The 10,919-nt window shown below is 35.6% G+C and overlaps 1 long non-coding RNA gene across 1 annotated transcript; it reads right to left on the reverse strand.

Annotated features, from left to right (window-relative positions):
• Positions 1–1,353: 1,353 nt before the first annotated feature.
• Positions 1,354–9,886, reverse strand: LOC146739255 (uncharacterized). The gene is made up of 2 exons (XR_014930140.1): positions 9,734–9,886; positions 1,354–1,917 (listed from the first exon to the last, which is right to left on the reverse strand). It is a non-coding gene; the product is annotated as an uncharacterized LOC146739255 (long non-coding RNA).
• Positions 9,887–10,919: the final 1,033 nt, after the last annotated feature.

The raw sequence follows: 10,919 nt of genomic DNA on the forward strand, positions 1-10,919 counted from the left end.
CAGACTGTCATTATTGGGCATTCTGACCCTATGAATGAGATTATTGTTCGTGTGTATCTGTCTTCAGTTTATCATATTTAGAACACATATTATATTGGTGCATCTATGCCTAGCATCATTGGTTCTGGCAATATGTTTGACTGCTGCCTCTGTTGAGGCCCTCAAAATGGCAAACTACCTAGGCAGAACTGGGCTAAACTAATTCCTTATATTTGGTCCCATTGAATCAAAATAGTTTTGCAGGCCCCTGTTCAGTGAATATCCTTTTACCATAAATACAACATTCTGGGTGATGTTAGCCATGTAAAAAAAGGGACACGTTACGATCAGCAAATTCTTGTATTGTCCATTGAGTGCCAGCTTAAAGCCAGAGACTGCAGCAAGCACTTGGTAAATCAGAAAAATGCAACTTATGTGGAAATTAAAATTTATTTAACATGGTGCCCAAGGTTAGACATTCTTCCTTGCAAAAGAATGGCTCATCTGGGCCCACCAACAGTACTGGATCATATGATACTGGGTCCCCTTTACAATCTGGTTTGTCACCAGAAATACAGTACTGATGTTCCCACTTGTAATCAAATGGTGCTTTGGCGTGGTGTGGAATTTGCAACCCTACCTAATATCCCTGCCCTCTGCTCGACGAATGAATCAACAGCAGGTGGCAGTGGTATAACAGTGGATCTACACTGAGGTTATTGTACCATCTCAGTCACCTCATATACTTATCTATCCCAAGAATTTTTCTATTTGGGCTACATTTTTTGAGTAGACTTGACTCATCAGAAAATATAGAACTAAAGGGCACTGGACCCCACACATGATCAATTTTATTGTCATATTGGATGATCCCATGTTTAAACCAAATTTGAAAGAATCCCATACACACGACCAAGATCTGGTTTCAGGACAATGTATATATCGGTATATACATATTGATATATACCGGTATATCACAAGATGTTTGATGCATGTGTACAGTTAGAATGTTAGCAGTCCTGGCATGTTAACGATGCAGCTGGAGATGTACGCTTGTACACACACACAAAGATCAATCCCAATCAGTTCCCATTTTTGAACAAAACAATGTGACATAACAACCCACTATGTATGATGCTCATATCAAGTTTGTTGTGATCTGCCTTTACACTGCTGGGAAATTAGTGTGACCATGCCAACCACAATTAGTGTACACCATGAACCTAGGTCAAACTGTAAGCCCCTAATTTGTGCTACACATGAACAGTTGTTTTTAAATTATTAGACATAAATCATAGAGATCAAAGCTTTATGCTTCAATCAAGTTTAAATTTTTAAAGCAAACATTTTGTAGAATATAAACACAACACAATGTGGTATTGCAAGAAGCAGAAATAATATATTTTTGTCTCATAGGTGTACAAACTATATTATTTGCTCAATTAAAGAATCTAACACTGCAATTTCAAATATTATAGAATTTTCCATAGTACTGAGCAATTTAATATATAGCATGCTTGAAAATAAACATTGCACCATCTTACTTATCATCTCACTCATTTGGAAAATATTGAGAGTTCAAATATTATAATTGTTGACAATATGCATAATGCTGACATGATCACATGCTTTACTACAAAGTGACCAACACTGACAAGGGTCCAGAAGAGAAACGTTATTTCTAAATTAAGTATAAATTTATAATCACACTTTAATTCTTGTTGTTATACTGTATGGTACCTTTGTAATACAGTTTTATAATATTTTTGTTATTATCATCATGTTATAACAAAATACACCATACAGTCATGAAATAATCAGAAAACTGAAAAAGTGGTATACAAATACAATTACTAAAAAGTCATAAATCATTGTTACAGGTACTGAAGCCATTGATACCATATTCTTTCATTTCTCTGTATAGTATTTCCAAGTTTCCTACAATAATAAAAAAAAAAATTGTTAAAATATCTATCAAAATACAAAGCTTGTATGTTATGCTAATTTATCCCAGTATAGGGCCTAAGGGTTATCGGTAACAAGTCTTCCATTAGTAGTTAGTGTAGTGAGTCAGGTCAGGGAATTAATATTAATACCGGTAGTACCCAGTCCTAATTACAGGTAACAAATGACTCATTGGTCATTAGTGCAGTGAGTTAGGTCAGGTTGTCTGGGATTAATAAAACCCAATCCTCATTAACAAATGCCAGAACAGAGCCCCAGGGATTAATAATACCCAGTATTAGTATAAGTAACAAAAGTCTGATTTGTACATGAAGTCAGGTTAGGTTCCCTGGGTATAATAATGTCCAGTCCTAGATATAGGTAACAAAAGTCCCATTGCTAGTTAGTGCAGTGAGTTAGGTCAGGTTCCCTGGGTATAATAATGCCTAGTCCTAGATATAGGTAACAAAAGTCCCATTGCTAGTTAGTGCAGCGAGTTAGGTCAGGTTCCCTGTGTATAATAATGCCTGATCCTAGATATAGGTAACAAAAGTCCCAATGCTAGTTAATGCAGTGAGTTAGGTCAGATTCCCTGGGTATAATAATGCTCAGTCCTAGATATAGGTAACAAAAGTCCCATTGCTAGTTAATGCAGTGAGTTAGGTCAGGTTCTCTGGGTATAATAATGCTTAGTCCTAGATATAGGTAACAAAAGTCCCATTGCTAGTTAATGCAGTGAGTTAGGTCAGGTTCCCTGTGTATAATAATGCCTGATCCTAGATATAGGTAACAAAAGTCCCAATGCTAGTTAATGCAGTGAGTTAGGTCAGATTCCCTGTGTATAATAATGCCTGACCCTAGATATAGGTAACAAAAGTCCCATTGCTAGTTAATGCAGTGAGTTAGGTCAGGTTCCCTGTGTATAATAATGCCTGATCCTAGATATAGGTAACAAAAGTCCCAATGCTAGTTAATGCAGTGAGTTAGGTCAGGTTCCCAGTGTATAATAATGCCTGACCCTAGATATAGGTAACAAAAGTCCCATTGCTAGTTAATGCAGTGAGTTAGGTCAGGTTCTCTGGGTATAATAATGCCTGATCCTAGATATAGGTAACAAAAGTCCCATTGCTAGTTAGTGCAGTGAGTTAGGTCAGGTTCCCTGTGTATAATAATGCCTGACCCTAGATATAGGTAACAAAAGTCCCATTGCTAGTTAATGCAGTGAGTTAGGTCAGGTTCTCTGGGTATAATAATGCCTGATCCTAGATATAGGTAACAAAAGTCCCATTGCTAGTTAGTGCAGTGAGTTAGGTTAGGTTCCCTGTGTATAATAATGCCTGACCCTAGATATAGGTAACAAAAGTCCCAATGCTAGTTAATGCAGTGAGTTAGGTCAGGTCCTCTGGGATTAATAATACCCAGTATTAGTTATAAGTAACAAAAGTTCCATTGCTAGTTAGTACAGTGAGTTAGGTCAGGTCCTCTGGGATTAATAATACCCAGTCCTAGATATAGGTAACAAAAGTTCCATTGCTAGTTAGTGCAGTGAGTTAGGTCAGGTTCCCTGTGTATAATAATGCCCAGTCCTAGATATAGGTAACAAAAGTTCCATTGCTAGTTAGTACAGTGAGTTAGGTCAGGTCCTCTGGGATTAATAATACCCAGTATTAGTTATAAGTAACAAAAGTTTCATTGCTAGTTAGTGCAGTGAGTTAGGTCAGGTCCTCTGGGATTAATAATACCCAGTATTAGTTATAAGTAACAAAAGTTTCATTGCTAGTTAGTGCAGTGACTTAGGTCAGGTTCTCTGGGAATAATAATACCCAGTCCTGGTTATAGATAACAAATGACCCATTGGTAGTTAGTGCACTGAGTCAAGTCAGGTCCTCTGAAACTAATATACCCAGTTCTAGTTATGTGTCCCATTGGTCATCAGTGCAATGATTATGGCCATGGCCTCAGGATTAATACATGTAAAACCCAGTTCTAGTTATAGATAACAAATGTCTCATTGCTTGTTAGTGCAGTGATTCAGGTCAGGGCCTCAGGATTAAAAAAATCCAGTCCAAGTTCAGTGTTCTCCCCAGACCCCAAGTCAAACACTGTATCTAATTTGCATAATTTTCCCATTGAATATTGTGATACAATAACTGTGTTAGTATAAAATTAGTTAACAATCTATCTACAATTAATTAAAGACGAGACAGTCTGATATTTTATATCATTTTACTCCATTGTCTTTTATGTATTTATCAAGTCAAATAAAGTTTGAAATAGAACAGCAAAACAAGCAGCCTATCGGCTGAGATAGCTCCGCTGTTAGCAAGGCACATTTCAATTAAAGAACTGAGGATATCATATAAGAAAATGAACAATATGTATGGTATGTATAGCAATCGGACTTGCTGTTTCAACAAGAATTCAAAAATATCACTTTTTACTAAAAATGACAAAAATATTCATCAAAATTAGATAATTGAAGATATCATCATGAAATGAACAAATCTGAGGGAGGTTTACCTGAGGTACATATATGTATAGTATCAAAGCAATCAGACTTGCGGTTTTTAACAAGAAGTCGAAAATATCACTTTCTACCAAAAATGACTAAAATATTCACCAAAATTAGAGAATTGAAGATATCATCACGAAATGAACAAATCTGAGAAAGGTCTACATGTAGTATCTATATATGTAATATCAAAGCAATTGAACTTTTGGTTTTTAACAAGAAGTCGAAAATATCACTTTTTACCAAATATGACAAAAATATTCACCAAAATTACAGAATCCAAGATATCATCACAAAATGAACAAATCTGAGAAAGGTCTACATGTAGTATCTAAATATGTAATATCAAAGCAATTGAACTATTGGTTTTTAACAAGAAGTCGAAAATATCACTTTTTACCAAAAATTACAAAAATATTCACCAAAATTAGAGAATTGAAGATATCATCACAAAATGAACAAATCTGAGAGAGGTCTACATGTAGTACCTATATATGTAGTATCAAAGCAATAGTCGAAAATATCACTTTTTACCAAAAATGATAAAAATATTCACCAAAATTAGAGAAAGATATCATTACAAAATGAACAAATCTGAGAGAGGTCCACATGTAGTACCTATATATGTAATATCAAAGCAATTGCACTTGCGGTTTTTAACAAGAAGTCGAAAATATCACTTTTTACCAAAAATGACAAAAATATTCACCAAAATTAGAGAATTAAAGATATCATTACAAAATGAACAAATCTGAGAGAGGTCCACATGTAGTACCTATATATGTAATATCAAAGCAATTGCACTTGCGGTTTTTAACAAGAAGTTGAAAATATCACTTTTTACCAAAAATGACAAAAATATTCACCAAAATTAGAGAATTAAAGATATCATTACAAAATGAACAAATCTGAGAGAGGTCCACATTTAGTACCTATATATGTAATATCAAAGCAATTGCACTTGCGGTTTTTAACAAGAAGTCGAAAATATCACTGTTTACCAAAAATGACAAAAATATTCACCAAAATTAGAGAATTGAAGATATCAACATGAAATGAACAAACCTAAGAGAGGTCTACCCAAGGTACATATACACCAAGTATCAAAGCATTCAGGCTTGTAGTTTTCAAGAAGAAGTCGAAAAAGTAAAACATTGACACGGACGACGACGACGACGGACAATCACTCATATGATAAGCTCCGCTCGACAAAGTCGACAACGGAGCTAAAAAAACTGCAAGAGGGAGCCACTGCAATTCAGCGGCACCATCAAGTAGGGGGAGATGGGGTTTTCCCTATCAGGGTGTGGAGCATTCTCTGGCTTCCTTTGGGCCAAAATTTCTGTCAGACAGGTCAAAGTTGAAGACTGAAGCCACTTGTGATCCCTTGTCATTCAGAATTTTGTGGTTGCCAGAAAATCTGCCCCCTAGGGTAAGGGGCACATGGCCATGGCATGAGGGCGATGCACCCCTGTTTCTTGTTTAAAAAATTCCTGAAAATGATTCATTGGCGATTATCTTAGAACCACTAATAAACAGACTGGCAATCCAGGTATTTCTTTTGATCTAACGTGTGAAAGAAAGAACTGGGGATGATAAAAAAAAAATGTCCACAAAGTCATGCGATAACATACGACTTTGTTGGTGTTTCAACAGGAAGTGATGCAAAAGGTCAGACCAAAGTTTCCAATTTTATCTTACATTTTGCCCTGATGTATCATATTTTCAAGAGTTTTTTAATACATGATTGGCAAAATACAGTAACATAATACCAGCTCTGTTGTAGACATGACGACGTCAACTATCCTAGAAAAATCGACTAACTATCAGAAAAAATATTATGGTAAAAGTCGTTCATTTTTCTTTATTATACATTCAAGAACATTACTGTAAAGATGGTTTATACATTTTGGCTATAAAATATATTATTTGGCAAATCAACTTAAAACTCAACTCGCCATTCGGCAAAATTTGGCAAAGCATGAGCCACCAGCGTAGCCGAGACACACAATCATTGGGCAGATTGACACCTCCAAACAACAGTGTTGCCAGTCAGTTTTTTTTTCTTTGGCGATGCCTGCAGTTGAATAATTTTTGCTTCGATTTATGTACAGTTTTATTTTCAATGGGACCTAATTTCACTTGTTGTTTTTTTGAATTAAAGTACAAACTGCAAATAATAGCAGTGTACCAAATCAGTATATTTTCCGGACATGTGCAGTATTTGTGATTTGTGAGACTTGTTTTGTCACATTGTTGCTGTTACGTGCAATGGGCAAATTATTAATATTCTAGTATTTGATTTGGATTTAGAGGGACCACACCCTTGAAAGAACATCTCACAGGGTCACATCACTGTACCATTACGCTTTAGAGGTGTGGAGAGAACACTGTTGTTATACATGTAGGTAAAAATGTCCAATTTGTTGTTAGTGCAGTGAGTCAGGTTAGGTTCTAGGGGAATAATAATACCTTATTATTAGTTTTATAGTTAGTGCAGTGAGTCGGGTCAGGTCGTCTTCGATTACCAGGTAATAATACCTAGTCCTACCGGTCACTGGTAGTATACCGTAGTGGTTGTCGCATCAGACTCATGATTTGTAGACCCAAGTTCAAATCCTACTAAGGCTGAACACGGAAAGCCCAATTCCACTGGCCAAGATTTATTCACTAACGAATGCGACTTTGGGGGAACTTTGATTAAGGTCGGATAGTGCATTAAATTGCCATTTGATAGGAAAATGGCCGCACAGCCCTGTCACGTAGTCCCAAACTTGAATATGACTTCTGTGGCAAAAATGCACTATGTGTCAGCACTTGCAATTTGCACATAAAAAAAGTCAGGAGAGTCAACAGTGAAATTTAATGTCTGGAACTGTTGCCTGGCACAAAAAAATTATTAAAAATAATAATAATACCTAGTCCTAATTATGAGTAACAAATGTCTTATTGGTTGTTAGTGCAGTGAGTCAGGTTAGGTTCTAAGGGAATAATTATACCTTATTATTTGTTTCATAGTTAAGACAGTGATTCATAATATCCAGTTTTAGTTATACATGTACATGTATAGGGAAGAAATGTGTTATATACATGTATAGGGAAGAACTGTGTTAACTCCATATTTGATTTTGCAAAAAGTTGTGAGATAGAAAATTGAACTGTAGATGGCATTTGGGGGCTCACATCTTTTCCATAGAGCCCTCCGTTAAAATAAGCTTTTTACCTCTCCTGTTTTCAAGCAACGTGCAAGTTATTTTTAAAAATGTTATGGTTATATTGTTCAGTTCAATTTTCAATTCCACAATTCTTTGCAAAATCCAATATTGAGTTAACACATTTCTTCTCTATAGGAAGCCATTATCCCATTGATCATTAGTGCAGTGAGTCAGGACAACGTTGTTAGATACAAATAGATTGAATGGTAAACTTTTGATTTTCAAAGGATTTTTTTAGTAATATTATTTATTCACTTATGGAACATGTATAAATGATTGTTTAAACATTCATCTATCACAGCAAGTATTTGGAAATGAAATTAAGAATTTCTGTGAATTCATGGCGTCCCAAAATTCAGTAGGAATTCCAAGTGGTTACTCACATTCTGGAGCTACATTTATATCCACAATGCAGCAATAATAAAGATGGTTTTTGTATTGTAAAACTTACTAAACAAATTAAAATGTAATACAAAAATTGAAATAACCATGAATGGTTGTTATTAGTGAGATTAATAACAAGTGTATAATGAGATTAATAACAAATTGTATGTCTTTTCTAAATGACTATAGTATTGCCTAGGCTGTTTTATAGCTGTGGAATCATAGCCCTATGTTGCCGACCGCATTATTTACGTGACTGACTCTGGCCGGCCCATAGGGCTATGGGGCCTTGTGCGACTGAATACCGGTTAAAATCCACATGCCAAATTTGGTCGTCGCGAAAATCACATTTTAAGACCTTCGAAAGTACACACTATGTTTATTTAATTCCAAACAATGACCAGAACCTATTTGCGCTGTGAAATGATGACGGTGGTCATAAAAAATTGACTTTATTTACCGTACACCGAGTCGCAGAAAAATAACAAGACGAAAGACGCCATTTTGTATTTTGTAAATTGCGTTTATGCAACTAGTTTCTATTATTAAACAAAAATCATACAATTATAAATACTGTATGTGATTGCTTTCTTGGAACAATTAGAATAACGGGAAGAGTGAGTTTTATTTTTCCACCACTGTATCACATGACCGCCAAACGAGATTACATTTATTCTGTGCTAGGGAGTGTGGGATGTCAATGGCTGCCGTTTTCTCGTAATTTGCTTGGTTTCCGCGGTAATTGTAAAATATCACAAATTATTGCTTATTTATAAACACAAATTGCAAACAAAAGTTTGTATGTTATTCATCCAGCAATCAATTCACAATAAAGGTACGTCACACCATAGTAATCGAAAGCAAAAGTGATTTAATTTATGTATGCCAGATTTCTGTTATTAAACTGTGATAGATCCCGTAGCTCTATGTTCGACGTACAACTACAAAATTAAAAAAAAGACGTCCAAATGAAATTGTTAGGGCGAAATTCGATTGTAGGTCGCACCAAAGAGCTACGGAACCGCAGCTAGCTGTTTTATTGACTATTGACACACCTTTGTCATTTACGCAAGAGTATAATATATTATACAAATTGTTCTATCTCGTCATGTTATAGAGAAAAAATATGATAAAATAAAAAAGTGACTGACATGTTTTATACAAGAATATCATTCAGGTTATGGGTATAAATTACTAATATCAAGACCTCATTAATTACTTAAATCTTGCGTATTAAAACATTTTAATTTCAAGAAAATAAATAGCTGCTAAAATATAAAAATTTCCAGAATGGATGCTACAACTTGACAACACCAGCGAATTCTGTCATCATATACGGAATATTTTACAGAAATGCATCTCAAATGGAAGAAACACAAAACGGAAAAATAGCATATCGCTCGGTGGCTCTGTTGTTGTCCGTCTGCTCAACGTCCGCATATAGATTATTTAAATTCAAGCTGGACATGTACATGAAGTTTAAACTATCACTTTCTGGATCAGATGAACTATATACATGTCTATAAATTACTGTTTTGAGAAATCGATGCACATTCGAAATTGGAATTGAACACAACATGATGATGATGATAGAATGACTCGAGACGCCGCAGCAGTCTGAGCAGGCACACTAAACAAGTCATAGTGCGATAGCTAGCTAGTAAATATCAATATTAGTATTGAATCGTCATATACTTACCTAGCAGCTTCGCCGAACAGTTTCGATGCACTAACACCATTTCAATCGGCGACGGATATGCTATGCAATTGATTTTTAAAAGTACGACAGTTGAATTGAGCTCCGCGATATGGCTGTTAGGACAGCCGATTGTAATACCCCCTAAGTTAGCGTCACTGTGTCTGCGTCAAAAAGATGACAATTCGGTCTGAAAATATGCGCAAGTAAAGAAAACTTAAATTAAACATAACAAATTACTCCAAATTATACACAAACTGTCCAGAATTATTCAGAATTATGAGATTTATTGACTTGTGAAGAAAAATAATAACAAAGAGCAAGAGGACGTTGATTTTAATTTTCGCGGGTACCAAAATAGTGGCAAATACCAAAATAGTGGCTTAACAAACGGGACACTCCCTTTATGAGCGGCAAACCTTGTTCGCTCTCATAAAATATAAATGTGCCAACTGAGGCACAGTTTCTCCACTTGTCCATCTTCTTAGAATGTCCATCGACGTATTTCACTCCTTTGATGGTGAAAGCATGTCAGACGCGTTCAAATCAGGTTCATTTATTTTCAGACTTATCACGAGCTTTCGGAGCAGACGAAAACAGAGTATAGCAGATGATCATTCTGCTTCTCTTCAAAGCATCATTCCACGCACGCAATAAGAGTCGTCGTGAAGTATAGATATTACAACCATGTAAAGCGTATTACGATTGGATGCGAATGACCGTGCGAATTAACTTATTATGCAGTATCCTTATGCCGAGAGTGAATGTATTGGGTCTATACCAGAATCAGAAAAAATAATATCTAGGCTGAACAGTGTTTGGTCAAAACGGTAATTTACCCTGAACAGTGTTCCCATGCGTGTATGTACTATTTTCACTGAGCGTTGGTTTGATGGTATTTGATTACTTGCCCTAAATACATACACGAATAGTTACACGAATGTATGTTTGTAGATAACACCTAAGATGCATCACCATTATGCTAACGCTCAGTACAAATGGTACATACTCTTCAGGCAAAACTACCGTTTTGACCAAGTAATATGCAGTCTAATTTGTCTTAATTGCGCACATTGATTGTGTAATTCTTCGGAAGGTGTGCAAAGTTGTCTTGAAATTATACTACGTGGTCCCGAGTTGCAAAAAAATTGCTTAACTTAGACGTTCCAGTCACTGTTCTATTATTGTG

Source organism: Saccoglossus kowalevskii, chromosome 8 (assembly GCF_978046115.1).
Source record: "Saccoglossus kowalevskii chromosome 8, keSacKowa6.1, whole genome shotgun sequence".
NCBI classification, from domain to species: domain Eukaryota; kingdom Metazoa; phylum Hemichordata; class Enteropneusta; family Harrimaniidae; genus Saccoglossus; species Saccoglossus kowalevskii.